Genomic DNA, 16,650 nt, shown 5'->3' on the forward strand with positions numbered 1-16,650 from the left:
TCAGGGCACTGGAGCCACAGGACCCCTGGAGGGTCTACCCACCCATCCTGGTCCCCCCAGCCCTTCCTCTTGCACCCAATCAACTCTCAATAAAATGTCCTCATTGTCATTCAGAAATTGTGCTCTCTGCTCATGTTTGTTTCTACATTTGCTGTCCAGAACTCAACCAACCTCACGTGTGAAGAAAATCCTCTTACCCTTTTGGGAAACAAGTTAGAGGATGGAGTCTTGGGGCTTTTGCAAGGGATGGTTTCACTGTCACCCGGGGAACCCCCCCCCTCCCCGCAGAGAACATTCGAGAACAGGGAATCGGGCAGCTGCAGAAATGGAAGTCTGTCCACCCTCCCCACCGGCTTCCATGCTTCCTCCTCCGTGTGGACCACCTCCACATCTGATTGTCCTGGTCACACACTGTTTGGTTGCCAGGGCCGCCAGAACAATACCTCAGCTCCCTTCCCTGGAGCCCTCAGCATCACATTCTGGACTGTGTTCCCACTCAAGAGTCTGTCGGTCCTATATATGGTGACCCATTGATTCCTTTTGCTCAAAACCCACCCTGGTAATTCCCCATACCTCATCCTAGAGTGTCCCCCTCTTCAGGGCCCCTCTTGCTCGCACCTCCCTAGGGAAACGACCCCGTGCCCCTCCCCCAGGCTTTCCTGTCACACTCTCCCTGACCCTGGTCACACATGCCACACTCCCCCTAGATAGCCCTCCTTCCACTTGTGTCAGGAGGGTCCCAGCTGCCTTCAAGGCCCTGGGGCTGAGGCCAGCCTTTCTCTCTCTGACCCCTTAGAAGTCAGCCCACCACTGACTCCACCACAAGTGCCTCCTGTCCAAGTGTCCATGGTGGACGATGGGCCCCTTGAGCTCGAGGTCCAGAATCGGGTTCTGGGAAGGTGCCGTGGGTTCGTCTGTGAACTGATGCACTTCCTTAGGAGCTCAAAATGGCATCTGAGATCATCACAGATGACTGTCCTAAGTGCTAACGTAGGATCTCATAGCTACGCCTTTAGATGCACGCACACACACACACACACATGCAAGTTACTACAAACATGGCCGTGTTGGACGTGCCTCTAGGACGAGTAGAGCCTCAAGAATGTCCCGGACCTCAATCTGCAGAGGGCACATCTCCATCCCCTCCAGGCTGTAAACAGGCTACTCATTCTCCCACCATGACACCCCCCCCCCAAGCTGCTCTCCAGTGGCCACCGCCTCCTCCAAGAAAGGAAGTTCCCTGGGATGGGATGTGACACCCAGATGTCTCTCCCGCACCTCCGATGACTGGGGATGGATGCAGCTCTGCTTCCCAGGGGTGAAGTTGCTGGTGGGGTGGGGTGCCCCCTCATCCTCCCCAAGGCCAGACCAGCCCCCATGACACAGAGGGTGGCCCTGGGGCCTCTGTGCAGCTGCAGGTGGGCCCGGGCAGGCGGTGGAGGGGGTGTCAGGAGGGTTTATGTTCGAGGCTGTGTCACTGTGTGCTGTGTTCGGCGGAGGGACCAAGCTGACCGTGCTGGGTGAGTCTCCCCCTTCCCCTCCTCTTCGGGGTCCACAGTGAAATTTGGGCAGATTTTCTGGTCTTTTCCCTCCTGTCTGAGGTTGGGGGTCTCACTCTCTGGAGCCTGTCACCTTCACCCTTCTAGGCTGTCCATCCCCCCCAAGCCTGTCGTTCTTCACAGCAACTGGTGGGCGTGGTGGGGACGGGCTCAGTGACCCTCCTGCCACCCCTCGTTCTGCCCATCCCGGGCCTTCCCTCCAGGCCCTTCTTCTCTGGATGCTGGGGCGTCAGCTCCCTCCTCAGGGTGCCCAGCCCCAGGGTCTGAGGAGAATGGAGGGGCTGAGGTCCAAGGAATGGGGGGTCTCGGGCTGGGGCACCGGGTCCAGGGATGTGGGAAGGACACTGGAAAGAGCTGGACAGAGCATGGCTGTCATCCTGGGATCTTTCTGCTCAGGGACCCAAATGGGGGCTAGTGAGGGATCCCAAAGCCAGGGAACTTGGAGAGAGGAGGAGGGAACAGTACACGGGGGAAGGGTGGACGAGTATCCCGTTGAGAAGGTGGCCTCAGGGTGCTAGGTCCCCATCCTCCTCCCAGCTAGCAGGACACCCCAGGCCGCACAGATCTCAGGACACTCGGGCCTTAAGGGTCACCGCATCCAGTTACACACTGGACGTGAACCCCTAGCTCAGACGCCCAGGGTGGGGACTCCTCATAGGGACAGGTGACAGGAACTGACCCGGCCAGGCAGACAGATGTCCTAGGACAGACAGATCCCCAGCAGGACTTCACAGGTCAGGGGACCCCTCAGAACAGACACAGCCCCAGGCTCAGAACACAACATTCACCCACATGGAAACTCTCATTTGTGGGACTCCCTGGACCCAGCCCCGGGGCTGATGCTCCCTCCACCCTGGCAGCCCTAGAGGGGTCTCTGTGGCAGCCCTAGAGGGTTGGGGGCTGCGAGGCTGGTGTCAGGGGTACTGTGGGCAACAACCCCCCTGCCCGAAAGGGAAGAGAGCCTCAACGGGGGACAGACAGACGGCCTGTATGAGGACACCGGACGAAAACCAGGGGAAGTTCTCAGACAGACAGATGCCCAGGACAGACAGACACCCAGAGGAAAGAGGGGACCTCAGGGTGGACGCCAGGCAGCACCAGGGAGCAGAGGGTGGGATGTGGCTTATGGGACGTGGGAGCCTGAGGAAGAGATGGAGACTTGCAAGGGAGCCCCGAACTCCCAGGAGTCGGGCACTGAGGATCCCCTGACAGAAGGTGAGCGACCCCAGCCATGACTGCCTGACCTCAGGGGAGCAAGGGCCCGCCTGGGATCCATGCACTGGACTTTGGGCACCTGTGCCCGCTTCTCCTGAGGTCAAGGGCTCCCGTGATGGACGCTGCCCCAGTGACCTCCCTTCTCTCCCCGACTTTGCAGGTCAGCCCACGTCTGCGCCCTCAGTCACTCTGTTCGCACCCTCCACTGAGGAGCTCAGCGCCAACAAGGCCACCCTGGTGTGTCTCATCAATGACTTCTACCCGGGCAGCGTGAAGGTGGTCTGGAAGGCAGGCAGCAACACCATCACCAAGGGTGTGGAGACCACCCAGCCCTCGAAACAGAGCAACAGCAAGTACGCGGCCAGCAGCTACCTGGCCCTGACGGCCAGCGAGTGGAAATCTTACAACAGTGTCAGCTGCCAGGTCACGCACGAGGGGAGAACCGTGGAGAAGACAGTGTCACCTTCCGAGTGCACTTAGGTCCTGGTCCTCCCACCCTCAGGGCACTGGAGCCACAGGACCCCTGGAGGGTCTACCCACCCATCCTGGTCCCCCCAGCCCTTCCTCTTGCACCCAATCAACTCTCAATAAAATGTCCTCATTGTCATTCAGAAATTGTGCTCTCTGCTCATGTTTGTTTCTACATTTGCTGTCCAGAACTCAACCAACCTCACGTGTGAAGAAAATCCTCTTACCCTTTTGGGAAACAAGTTAGAGGATGGAGTCTTGGGGCTTTTGCAAGGGATGGTTTCACTGTCACCCGGGGAACCCCCCCCCTCCCCGCAGAGAACATTCGAGAACAGGGAATCGGGCAGCTGCAGAAATGGAAGTCTGTCCACCCTCCCCACCGGCTTCCATGCTTCCTCCTCCGTGTGGACCACCTCCACATCTGATTGTCCTGGTCACACACTGTTTGGTTGCCAGGGCCGCCAGAACAATACCTCAGCTCCCTTCCCTGGAGCCCTCAGCATCACATTCTGGACTGTGTTCCCACTCAAGAGTCTGTCGGTCCTATATATGGTGACCCATTGATTCCTTTTGCTCAAAACCCACCCTGGTAATTCCCCATACCTCATCCTAGAGTGTCCCCCTCTTCAGGGCCCCTCTTGCTCGCACCTCCCTAGGGAAACGACCCCGTGCCCCTCCCCCAGGCTTTCCTGTCACACTCTCCCTGACCCTGGTCACACATGCCACACTCCCCCTAGATAGCCCTCCTTCCACTTGTGTCAGGAGGGTCCCAGCTGCCTTCAAGGCCCTGGGGCTGAGGCCAGCCTTTCTCTCTCTGACCCCTTAGAAGTCAGCCCACCACTGACTCCACCACAAGTGCCTCCTGTCCAAGTGTCCATGGTGGACGATGGGCCCCTTGAGCTCGAGGTCCAGAATCGGGTTCTGGGAAGGTGCCGTGGGTTCGTCTGTGAACTGATGCACTTCCTTAGGAGCTCAAAATGGCATCTGAGATCATCACAGATGACTGTCCTAAGTGCTAACGTAGGATCTCATAGCTACGCCTTTAGATGCACGCACACACACACACACACATGCAAGTTACTACAAACATGGCCGTGTTGGACGTGCCTCTAGGACGAGTAGAGCCTCAAGAATGTCCCGGACCTCAATCTGCAGAGGGCACATCTCCATCCCCTCCAGGCTGTAAACAGGCTACTCATTCTCCCACCATGACACCCCCCCCCAAGCTGCTCTCCAGTGGCCACCGCCTCCTCCAAGAAAGAAAGTTCCCTGGGATGGGATGTGACACCCAGATGTCTCTCCCGCACCTCCGATGACTGGGGATGGATGCAGCTCTGCTTCCCAGGGGTGAAGTTGCTGGTGGGGTGGGGTGCCCCCTCATCCTCCCCAAGGCCAGACCAGCCCCCATGACACAGAGGGTGGCCCTGGGGCCTCTGTGCAGCTGCAGGTGGGCCCGGGCAGGCGGTGGAGGGGGTGTCAGGAGGGTTTATGTTCGAGGCTGTGTCACTGTGTGCTGTGTTCGGCGGAGGGACCAAGCTGACCGTGCTGGGTGAGTCTCCCCCTTCCCCTCCTCTTCGGGGTCCACAGTGAAATTTGGGCAGATTTTCTGGTCTTTTCCCTCCTGTCTGAGGTTGGGGTCTCACTCTCTGGAGCCTGTCACCTTCACCCTTCTAGGCTGTCCATCCCCCCCAAGCCTGTCGTTCTTCACAGCAACTGGTGGGCGTGGTGGGGACGGGCTCAGTGACCCTCCTGCCACCCCTCGTTCTGCCCATCCCGGGCCTTCCCTCCAGGCCCTTCTTCTCTGGATGCTGGGGCGTCAGCTCCCTCCTCAGGGTGCCCAGCCCCAGGGTCTGAGGAGAATGGAGGGGCTGAGGTCCAAGGAATGGGGGGTCTCGGGCTGGGGCACCGGGTCCAGGGATGTGGGAAGGACACTGGAAAGAGCTGGACAGAGCATGGCTGTCATCCTGGGATCTTTCTGCTCAGGGACCCAAATGGGGGCTAGTGAGGGATCCCAAAGCCAGGGAACTTGGAGAGAGGAGGAGGGAACAGTACACGGGGGAAGGGTGGACGAGTATCCCGTTGAGAAGGTGGCCTCAGGGTGCTAGGTCCCCATCCTCCTCCCAGCTAGCAGGACACCCCAGGCCGCACAGATCTCAGGACACTCGGGCCTTAAGGGTCACCGCATCCAGTTACACACTGGACGTGAACCCCTAGCTCAGACGCCCAGGGTGGGGACTCCTCATAGGGACAGGTGACAGGAACTGACCCGGCCAGGCAGACAGATGTCCTAGGACAGACAGATCCCCAGCAGGACTTCACAGGTCAGGGGACCCCTCAGAACAGACACAGCCCCAGGCTCAGAACACAACATTCACCCACATGGAAACTCTCATTTGTGGGACTCCCTGGACCCAGCCCCGGGGCTGATGCTCCCTCCACCCTGGCAGCCCTAGAGGGGTCTCTGTGGCAGCCCTAGAGGGTTGGGGGCTGCGAGGCTGGTGTCAGGGGTACTGTGGGCAACAACCCCCCCGCCCGAAAGGGAAGAGAGCCTCAACGGGGGACAGACAGACGGCCTGTATGAGGACACCGGACGAAAACCAGGGGAAGTTCTCAGACAGACAGATGCCCAGGACAGACAGACACCCAGAGGAAAGAGGGGACCTCAGGGTGGACGCCAGGCAGCACCAGGGAGCAGAGGGTGGGATGTGGCTTATGGGACGTGGGAGCCTGAGGAAGAGATGGAGACTTGCAAGGGAGCCCCGAACTCCCAGGAGTCGGGCACTGAGGATCCCCTGACAGAAGGTGAGCGACCCCAGCCATGACTGCCTGACCTCAGGGGAGCAAGGGCCCGCCTGGGATCCATGCACTGGACTTTGGGCACCTGTGCCCGCTTCTCCTGAGGTCAAGGGCTCCCGTGATGGACGCTGCCCCAGTGACCTCCCTTCTCTCCCCGACTTTGCAGGTCAGCCCACGTCTGCGCCCTCAGTCACTCTGTTCGCACCCTCCACTGAGGAGCTCAGCGCCAACAAGGCCACCCTGGTGTGTCTCATCAATGACTTCTACCCGGGCAGCGTGAAGGTGGTCTGGAAGGCAGGCAGCAACACCATCACCAAGGGTGTGGAGACCACCCAGCCCTCGAAACAGAGCAACAGCAAGTACGCGGCCAGCAGCTACCTGGCCCTGACGGCCAACGAGTGGAAATCTTACAACAGTGTCAGCTGCCAGGTCACGCACGAGGGGAGAACCGTGGAGAAGACAGTGTCGCCTTCCGAGTGCACTTAGGTCCTGGTCCTCCCACCCTCAGGGCACTGGAGCCACAGGACCCCTGGAGGGTCTACCCACCCATCCTGGTCCCCCCAGCCCTTCCTCTTGCACCCAATCAACTCTCAATAAAATGTCCTCATTGTCATTCAGAAATTGTGCTCTCTGCTCATGTTTGTTTCTACATTTGCTGTCCAGAACTCAACCAACCTCACGTGTGAAGAAAATCCTCTTACCCTTTTGGGAAACAAGTTAGAGGATGGAGTCTTGGGGCTTTTGCAAGGGATGGTTTCACTGTCACCCGGGGAACCCCCCCCCCTCAGAGAACATTCGAGAACAGGGAATCGGGCAGCTGCAGAAATGGAAGTCTGTCCACCCTCCCCACCGGCTTCCATGCTTCCTCCTCCGTGTGGACCACCTCCACATCTGATTGTCCTGGTCACACACTGTTTGGTTGCCAGGGCCGCCAGAACAATACCTCAGCTCCCTTCCCTGGAGCCCTCAGCATCACATTCTGGACTGTGTTCCCACTCAAGAGTCTGTCGGTCCTATATATGGTGACCCATTGATTCCTTTTGCTCAAAACCCACCCTGGTAATTCCCCATACCTCATCCTAGAGTGTCCCCCTCTTCAGGGCCCCTCTTGCTCGCACCTCCCTAGGGAAACGACCCCGTGCCCCTCCCCCAGGCTTTCCTGTCACACTCTCCCTGACCCTGGTCACACATGCCACACTCCCCCTAGATAGCCCTCCTTCCACTTGTGTCAGGAGGGTCCCAGCTGCCTTCAAGGCCCTGGGGCTGAGGCCAGCCTTTCTCTCTCTGACCCCTTAGAAGTCAGCCCACCACTGACTCCACCACAAGTGCCTCCTGTCCAAGTGTCCATGGTGGACGATGGGCCCCTTGAGCTCGAGGTCCAGAATCGGGTTCTGGGAAGGTGCCGTGGGTTCGTCTGTGAACTGATGCACTTCCTTAGGAGCTCAAAATGGCATCTGAGATCATCACAGATGACTGTCCTAAGTGCTAACGTAGGATCTCATAGCTACGCCTTTAGATGCACGCACACACACACACACACATGCAAGTTACTACAAACATGGCCGTGTTGGACGTGCCTCTAGGACGAGTAGAGCCTCAAGAATGTCCCGGACCTCAATCTGCAGAGGGCACATCTCCATCCCCTCCAGGCTGTAAACAGGCTACTCATTCTCCCACCATGACACCCCCCCCCAAGCTGCTCTCCAGTGGCCACCGCCTCCTCCAAGAAAGGAAGTTCCCTGGGATGGGATGTGACACCCAGATGTCTCTCCCGCACCTCCGATGACTGGGGATGGATGCAGCTCTGCTTCCCAGGGGTGAAGTTGCTGGTGGGGTGGGGTGCCCCCTCATCCTCCCCAAGGCCAGACCAGCCCCCATGACACAGAGGGTGGCCCTGGGGCCTCTGTGCAGCTGCAGGTGGGCCCGGGCAGGCGGTGGAGGGGGTGTCAGGAGGGTTTATGTTCGAGGCTGTGTCACTGTGTGCTGTGTTCGGCGGAGGGACCAAGCTGACCGTGCTGGGTGAGTCTCCCCCTTCCCCTCCTCTTCGGGGTCCACAGTGAAATTTGGGCAGATTTTCTGGTCTTTTCCCTCCTGTCTGAGGTTGGGGTCTCACTCTCTGGAGCCTGTCACCTTCACCCTTCTAGGCTGTCCATCCCCCCCAAGCCTGTCGTTCTTCACAGCAACTGGTGGGCGTGGTGGGGACGGGCTCAGTGACCCTCCTGCCACCCCTCGTTCTGCCCATCCCGGGCCTTCCCTCCAGGCCCTTCTTCTCTGGATGCTGGGGCGTCAGCTCCCTCCTCAGGGTGCCCAGCCCCAGGGTCTGAGGAGAATGGAGGGGCTGAGGTCCAAGGAATGGGGGGTCTCGGGCTGGGGCACCGGGTCCAGGGATGTGGGAAGGACACTGGAAAGAGCTGGACAGAGCATGGCTGTCATCCTGGGATCTTTCTGCTCAGGGACCCAAATGGGGGCTAGTGAGGGATCCCAAAGCCAGGGAACTTGGAGAGAGGAGGAGGGAACAGTACACGGGGGAAGGGTGGACGAGTATCCCGTTGAGAAGGTGGCCTCAGGGTGCTAGGTCCCCATCCTCCTCCCAGCTAGCAGGACACCCCAGGCCGCACAGATCTCAGGACACTCGGGCCTTAAGGGTCACCGCATCCAGTTACACACTGGACGTGAACCCCTAGCTCAGACGCCCAGGGTGGGGACTCCTCATAGGGACAGGTGACAGGAACTGACCCGGCCAGGCAGACAGATGTCCTAGGACAGACAGATCCCCAGCAGGACTTCACAGGTCAGGGGACCCCTCAGAACAGACACAGCCCCAGGCTCAGAACACAACATTCACCCACATGGAAACTCTCATTTGTGGGACTCCCTGGACCCAGCCCCGGGGCTGATGCTCCCTCCACCCTGGCAGCCCTAGAGGGGTCTCTGTGGCAGCCCTAGAGGGTTGGGGGCTGCGAGGCTGGTGTCAGGGGTACTGTGGGCAACAACCCCCCCGCCCGAAAGGGAAGAGAGCCTCAACGGGGGACAGACAGACGGCCTGTATGAGGACACCGGACGAAAACCAGGGGAAGTTCTCAGACAGACAGATGCCCAGGACAGACAGACACCCAGAGGAAAGAGGGGACCTCAGGGTGGACGCCAGGCAGCACCAGGGAGCAGAGGGTGGGATGTGGCTTATGGGACGTGGGAGCCTGAGGAAGAGATGGAGACTTGCAAGGGAGCCCCGAACTCCCAGGAGTCGGGCACTGAGGATCCCCTGACAGAAGGTGAGCGACCCCAGCCATGACTGCCTGACCTCAGGGGAGCAAGGGCCCGCCTGGGATCCATGCACTGGACTTTGGGCACCTGTGCCCGCTTCTCCTGAGGTCAGGGGCTCCCGTGATGGACGCTGCCCCAGTGACCTCCCGTCTCTCCCCGACTTTGCAGGTCAGCCCACGTCTGCGCCCTCAGTCACTCTGTTCGCGCCCTCCACTGAGGAGCTCAGCGCCAACAAGGCCACCCTGGTGTGTCTCATCAATGACTTCTACCCGGGCAGCGTGAAGGTGGTCTGGAAGGCAGGCAGCAACACCATCACCAAGGGCGTGGAGACCACCCAGCCCTCGAAACAGAGCAACAGCAAGTACGCGGCCAGCAGCTACCTGGCCCTGACGGCCAGCGAGTGGAAATCTTACAACAGTGTCAGCTGCCAGGTCACGCACGAGGGGAGAACCGTGGAGAAGACAGTGTCGCCTTCCGAGTGCACTTAGGTCCTGGTCCTCCCACCCTCAGGGCACTGGAGCCACAGGACCCCTGGAGGGTCTACCCACCCATCCTGGTCCCCCCAGCCCTTCCTCTTGCACCCAATCAACTCTCAATAAAATGTCCTCATTGTCATTCAGAAATTGTGCTCTCTGCTCATGTTTGTTTCTACATTTGCTGTCCAGAACTCAACCAACCTCACGTGTGAAGAAAATCCTCTTACCCTTTTGGGAAACAAGTTAGAGGATGGAGTCTTGGGGCTTTTGCAAGGGATGGTTTCACTGTCACCCGGGGAACCCCCCCCCCTCAGAGAACATTCGAGAACAGGGAATCGGGCAGCTGCAGAAATGGAAGTCTGTCCACCCTCCCCACCGGCTTCCATGCTTCCTCCTCCGTGTGGACCACCTCCACATCTGATTGTCCTGGTCACACACTGTTTGGTTGCCAGGGCCGCCAGAACAATACCTCAGCTCCCTTCCCTGGAGCCCTCAGCATCACATTCTGGACTGTGTTCCCACTCAAGAGTCTGTCGGTCCTATATATGGTGACCCATTGATTCCTTTTGCTCAAAACCCACCCTGGTAATTCCCCATACCTCATCCTAGAGTGTCCCCCTCTTCAGGGCCCCTCTTGCTCGCACCTCCCTAGGGAAACGACCCCGTGCCCCTCCCCCAGGCTTTCCTGTCACACTCTCCCTGACCCTGGTCACACATGCCACACTCCCCCTAGATAGCCCTCCTTCCACTTGTGTCAGGAGGGTCCCAGCTGCCTTCAAGGCCCTGGGGCTGAGGCCAGCCTTTCTCTCTCTGACCCCTTAGAAGTCAGCCCACCACTGACTCCACCACAAGTGCCTCCTGTCCAAGTGTCCATGGTGGACGATGGGCCCCTTGAGCTCGAGGTCCAGAATCGGGTTCTGGGAAGGTGCCGTGGGTTCGTCTGTGAACTGATGCACTTCCTTAGGAGCTCAAAATGGCATCTGAGATCATCACAGATGACTGTCCTAAGTGCTAACGTAGGATCTCATAGCTACGCCTTTAGATGCACGCACACACACACACACACATGCAAGTTACTACAAACATGGCCGTGTTGGACGTGCCTCTAGGACGAGTAGAGCCTCAAGAATGTCCCGGACCTCAATCTGCAGAGGGCACATCTCCATCCCCTCCAGGCTGTAAACAGGCTACTCATTCTCCCACCATGACACCCCCCCCCAAGCTGCTCTCCAGTGGCCACCGCCTCCTCCAAGAAAGGAAGTTCCCTGGGATGGGATGTGACACCCAGATGTCTCTCCCGCACCTCCGATGACTGGGGATGGATGCAGCTCTGCTTCCCAGGGGTGAAGTTGCTGGTGGGGTGGGGTGCCCCCTCATCCTCCCCAAGGCCAGACCAGCCCCCATGACACAGAGGGTGGCCCTGGGGCCTCTGTGCAGCTGCAGGTGGGCCCGGGCAGGCGGTGGAGGGGGTGTCAGGAGGGTTTATGTTCGAGGCTGTGTCACTGTGTGCTGTGTTCGGCGGAGGGACCAAGCTGACCGTGCTGGGTGAGTCTCCCCCTTCCCCTCCTCTTCGGGGTCCACAGTGAAATTTGGGCAGATTTTCTGGTCTTTTCCCTCCTGTCTGAGGTTGGGGTCTCACTCTCTGGAGCCTGTCACCTTCACCCTTCTAGGCTGTCCATCCCCCCCAAGCCTGTCGTTCTTCACAGCAACTGGTGGGCGTGGTGGGGACGGGCTCAGTGACCCTCCTGCCACCCCTCGTTCTGCCCATCCCGGGCCTTCCCTCCAGGCCCTTCTTCTCTGGATGCTGGGGCGTCAGCTCCCTCCTCAGGGTGCCCAGCCCCAGGGTCTGAGGAGAATGGAGGGGCTGAGGTCCAAGGAATGGGGGGTCTCGGGCTGGGGCACCGGGTCCAGGGATGTGGGAAGGACACTGGAAAGAGCTGGACAGAGCATGGCTGTCATCCTGGGATCTTTCTGCTCAGGGACCCAAATGGGGGCTAGTGAGGGATCCCAAAGCCAGGGAACTTGGAGAGAGGAGGAGGGAACAGTACACGGGGGAAGGGTGGACGAGTATCCCGTTGAGAAGGTGGCCTCAGGGTGCTAGGTCCCCATCCTCCTCCCAGCTAGCAGGACACCCCAGGCCGCACAGATCTCAGGACACTCGGGCCTTAAGGGTCACCGCATCCAGTTACACACTGGACGTGAACCCCTAGCTCAGACGCCCAGGGTGGGGACTCCTCATAGGGACAGGTGACAGGAACTGACCCGGCCAGGCAGACAGATGTCCTAGGACAGACAGATCCCCAGCAGGACTTCACAGGTCAGGGGACCCCTCAGAACAGACACAGCCCCAGGCTCAGAACACAACATTCACCCACATGGAAACTCTCATTTGTGGGACTCCCTGGACCCAGCCCCGGGGCTGATGCTCCCTCCACCCTGGCAGCCCTAGAGGGGTCTCTGTGGCAGCCCTAGAGGGTTGGGGGCTGCGAGGCTGGTGTCAGGGGTACTGTGGGCAACAACCCCCCCGCCCGAAAGGGAAGAGAGCCTCAACGGGGGACAGACAGACGGCCTGTATGAGGACACCGGACGAAAACCAGGGGAAGTTCTCAGACAGACAGATGCCCAGGACAGACAGACACCCAGAGGAAAGAGGGGACCTCAGGGTGGACGCCAGGCAGCACCAGGGAGCAGAGGGTGGGATGTGGCTTATGGGACGTGGGAGCCTGAGGAAGAGATGGAGACTTGCAAGGGAGCCCCGAACTCCCAGGAGTCGGGCACTGAGGATCCCCTGACAGAAGGTGAGCGACCCCAGCCATGACTGCCTGACCTCAGGGGAGCAAGGGCCCGCCTGGGATCCATGCACTGGACTTTGGGCACCTGTGCCCGCTTCTCCTGAGGTCAGGGGCTCCCGTGATGGACGCTGCCCCAGTGACCTCCCGTCTCTCCCCGACTTTGCAGGTCAGCCCACGTCTGCGCCCTCAGTCACTCTGTTCGCGCCCTCCACTGAGGAGCTCAGCGCCAACAAGGCCACCCTGGTGTGTCTCATCAATGACTTCTACCCGGGCAGCGTGAAGGTGGTCTGGAAGGCAGGCAGCAACACCATCACCAAGGGCGTGGAGACCACCCAGCCCTCGAAACAGAGCAACAGCAAGTACGCGGCCAGCAGCTACCTGGCCCTGACGGCCAGCGAGTGGAAATCTTACAACAGTGTCAGCTGCCAGGTCACGCACGAGGGGAGAACCGTGGAGAAGACAGTGTCGCCTTCCGAGTGCACTTAGGTCCTGGTCCTCCCACCCTCAGGGCACTGGAGCCACAGGACCCCTGGAGGGTCTACCCACCCATCCTGGTCCCCCCAGCCCTTCCTCTTGCACCCAATCAACTCTCAATAAAATGTCCTCATTGTCATTCAGAAATTGTGCTCTCTGCTCATGTTTGTTTCTACATTTGCTGTCCAGAACTCAACCAACCTCACGTGTGAAGAAAATCCTCTTACCCTTTTGGGAAACAAGTTAGAGGATGGAGTCTTGGGGCTTTTGCAAGGGATGGTTTCACTGTCACCCGGGGAACCCCCCCCCCTCAGAGAACATTCGAGAACAGGGAATCGGGCAGCTGCAGAAATGGAAGTCTGTCCACCCTCCCCACCGGCTTCCATGCTTCCTCCTCCGTGTGGACCACCTCCACATCTGATTGTCCTGGTCACACACTGTTTGGTTGCCAGGGCCGCCAGAACAATACCTCAGCTCCCTTCCCTGGAGCCCTCAGCATCACATTCTGGACTGTGTTCCCACTCAAGAGTCTGTCGGTCCTATATATGGTGACCCATTGATTCCTTTTGCTCAAAACCCACCCTGGTAATTCCCCATACCTCATCCTAGAGTGTCCCCCTCTTCAGGGCCCCTCTTGCTCGCACCTCCCTAGGGAAACGACCCCGTGCCCCTCCCCCAGGCTTTCCTGTCACACTCTCCCTGACCCTGGTCACACATGCCACACTCCCCCTAGATAGCCCTCCTTCCACTTGTGTCAGGAGGGTCCCAGCTGCCTTCAAGGCCCTGGGGCTGAGGCCAGCCTTTCTCTCTCTGACCCCTTAGAAGTCAGCCCACCACTGACTCCACCACAAGTGCCTCCTGTCCAAGTGTCCATGGTGGACGATGGGCCCCTTGAGCTCGAGGTCCAGAATCGGGTTCTGGGAAGGTGCCGTGGGTTCGTCTGTGAACTGATGCACTTCCTTAGGAGCTCAAAATGGCATCTGAGATCATCACAGATGACTGTCCTAAGTGCTAACGTAGGATCTCATAGCTACGCCTTTAGATGCACGCACACACACACACACACATGCAAGTTACTACAAACATGGCCGTGTTGGACGTGCCTCTAGGACGAGTAGAGCCTCAAGAATGTCCCGGACCTCAATCTGCAGAGGGCACATCTCCATCCCCTCCAGGCTGTAAACAGGCTACTCATTCTCCCACCATGACACCCCCCCCCAAGCTGCTCTCCAGTGGCCACCGCCTCCTCCAAGAAAGGAAGTTCCCTGGGATGGGATGTGACACCCAGATGTCTCTCCCGCACCTCCGATGACTGGGGATGGATGCAGCTCTGCTTCCCAGGGGTGAAGTTGCTGGTGGGGTGGGGTGCCCCCTCATCCTCCCCAAGGCCAGACCAGCCCCCATGACACAGAGGGTGGCCCTGGGGCCTCTGTGCAGCTGCAGGTGGGCCCGGGCAGGCGGTGGAGGGGGTGTCAGGAGGGTTTATGTTCGAGGCTGTGTCACTGTGTGCTGTGTTCGGCGGAGGGACCAAGCTGACCGTGCTGGGTGAGTCTCCCCCTTCCCCTCCTCTTCGGGGTCCACAGTGAAATTTGGGCAGATTTTCTGGTCTTTTCCCTCCTGTCTGAGGTTGGGGTCTCACTCTCTGGAGCCTGTCACCTTCACCCTTCTAGGCTGTCCATCCCCCCCAAGCCTGTCGTTCTTCACAGCAACTGGTGGGCGTGGTGGGGACGGGCTCAGTGACCCTCCTGCCACCCCTCGTTCTGCCCATCCCGGGCCTTCCCTCCAGGCCCTTCTTCTCTGGATGCTGGGGCGTCAGCTCCCTCCTCAGGGTGCCCAGCCCCAGGGTCTGAGGAGAATGGAGGGGCTGAGGTCCAAGGAATGGGGGGTCTCGGGCTGGGGCACCGGGTCCAGGGATGTGGGAAGGACACTGGAAAGAGCTGGACAGAGCATGGCTGTCATCCTGGGATCTTTCTGCTCAGGGACCCAAATGGGGGCTAGTGAGGGATCCCAAAGCCAGGGAACTTGGAGAGAGGAGGAGGGAACAGTACACGGGGGAAGGGTGGACGAGTATCCCGTTGAGAAGGTGGCCTCAGGGTGCTAGGTCCCCATCCTCCTCCCAGCTAGCAGGACACCCCAGGCCGCACAGATCTCAGGACACTCGGGCCTTAAGGGTCACCGCATCCAGTTACACACTGGACGTGAACCCCTAGCTCAGACGCCCAGGGTGGGGACTCCTCATAGGGACAGGTGACAGGAACTGACCCGGCCAGGCAGACAGATGTCCTAGGACAGACAGATCCCCAGCAGGACTTCACAGGTCAGGGGACCCCTCAGAACAGACACAGCCCCAGGCTCAGAACACAACATTCACCCACATGGAAACTCTCATTTGTGGGACTCCCTGGACCCAGCCCCGGGGCTGATGCTCCCTCCACCCTGGCAGCCCTAGAGGGGTCTCTGTGGCAGCCCTAGAGGGTTGGGGGCTGCGAGGCTGGTGTCAGGGGTACTGTGGGCAACAACCCCCCCGCCCGAAAGGGAAGAGAGCCTCAACGGGGGACAGACAGACGGCCTGTATGAGGACACCGGACGAAAACCAGGGGAAGTTCTCAGACAGACAGATGCCCAGGACAGACAGACACCCAGAGGAAAGAGGGGACCTCAGGGTGGACGCCAGGCAGCACCAGGGAGCAGAGGGTGGGATGTGGCTTATGGGACGTGGGAGCCTGAGGAAGAGATGGAGACTTGCAAGGGAGCCCCGAACTCCCAGGAGTCGGGCACTGAGGATCCCCTGACAGAAGGTGAGCGACCCCAGCCATGACTGCCTGACCTCAGGGGAGCAAGGGCCCGCCTGGGATCCATGCACTGGACTTTGGGCACCTGTGCCCGCTTCTCCTGAGGTCAGGGGCTCCCGTGATGGACGCTGCCCCAGTGACCTCCCGTCTCTCCCCGACTTTGCAGGTCAGCCCACGTCTGCGCCCTCAGTCACTCTGTTCGCGCCCTCCACTGAGGAGCTCAGCGCCAACAAGGCCACCCTGGTGTGTCTCATCAATGACTTCTACCCGGGCAGCGTGAAGGTGGTCTGGAAGGCAGGCAGCAACACCATCACCAAGGGCGTGGAGACCACCCAGCCCTCGAAACAGAGCAACAGCAAGTACGCGGCCAGCAGCTACCTGGCCCTGACGGCCAGCGAGTGGAAATCTTACAACAGTGTCAGCTGCCAGGTCACGCACGAGGGGAGAACCGTGGAGAAGACAGTGTCGCCTTCCGAGTGCACTTAGGTCCTGGTCCTCCCACCCTCAGGGCACTGGAGCCACAGGACCCCTGGAGGGTCTACCCACCCATCCTGGTCCCCCCAGCCCTTCCTCTTGCACCCAATCAACTCTCAATAAAATGTCCTCATTGTCATTCAGAAATTGTGCTCTCTGCTCATGTTTGTTTCTACATTTGCTGTCCAGAACTCAACCAACCTCACGTGTGAAGAAAATCCTCTTACCCTTTTGGGAAACAAGTTAGAGGATGGAGTCTTGGGGCTTTTGCAAGGGATGGTTTCACTGTCACCCGGGGAACCCCCCCCCTCAGAGAACATTCGAGAACAGGGAATCGGGC

At 59.5% G+C, this 16,650-nt stretch overlaps 5 gene segments (V, D, J or C); all 5 read left to right on the top strand.

Moving 5' to 3' along the window:
* The first annotated feature begins 846 nt into the window (after positions 1 to 846).
* On the top strand, positions 847 to 3,254 carry LOC307062427 (immunoglobulin lambda constant 6-like). The segment is given in 3 exons: positions 847 to 904; positions 1,413 to 1,520; positions 2,935 to 3,254.
* An 864-nt stretch (positions 3,255 to 4,118) lies between these two features.
* Positions 4,119 to 6,524, top strand: LOC307062428 (immunoglobulin lambda constant 6-like). The segment is given in 3 exons: positions 4,119 to 4,176; positions 4,684 to 4,791; positions 6,205 to 6,524.
* An 860-nt stretch (positions 6,525 to 7,384) lies between these two features.
* Positions 7,385 to 9,790, top strand: LOC307062429 (immunoglobulin lambda constant 6-like). The segment is given in 3 exons: positions 7,385 to 7,442; positions 7,950 to 8,057; positions 9,471 to 9,790.
* An 860-nt stretch (positions 9,791 to 10,650) lies between these two features.
* Positions 10,651 to 13,056, top strand: LOC307062430 (immunoglobulin lambda constant 6-like). The segment is given in 3 exons: positions 10,651 to 10,708; positions 11,216 to 11,323; positions 12,737 to 13,056.
* An 860-nt stretch (positions 13,057 to 13,916) lies between these two features.
* Positions 13,917 to 16,322, top strand: LOC307062431 (immunoglobulin lambda constant 6-like). The segment is given in 3 exons: positions 13,917 to 13,974; positions 14,482 to 14,589; positions 16,003 to 16,322.
* The last annotated feature ends 328 nt before the right edge of the window (positions 16,323 to 16,650 follow it).

The sequence above is a fragment of the Hyperoodon ampullatus genome (genome assembly GCF_949752795.1).
Source record: "Hyperoodon ampullatus genome assembly, chromosome: 13".
In the NCBI taxonomy this organism is placed as follows: domain Eukaryota; kingdom Metazoa; phylum Chordata; class Mammalia; order Artiodactyla; family Ziphiidae; genus Hyperoodon; species Hyperoodon ampullatus.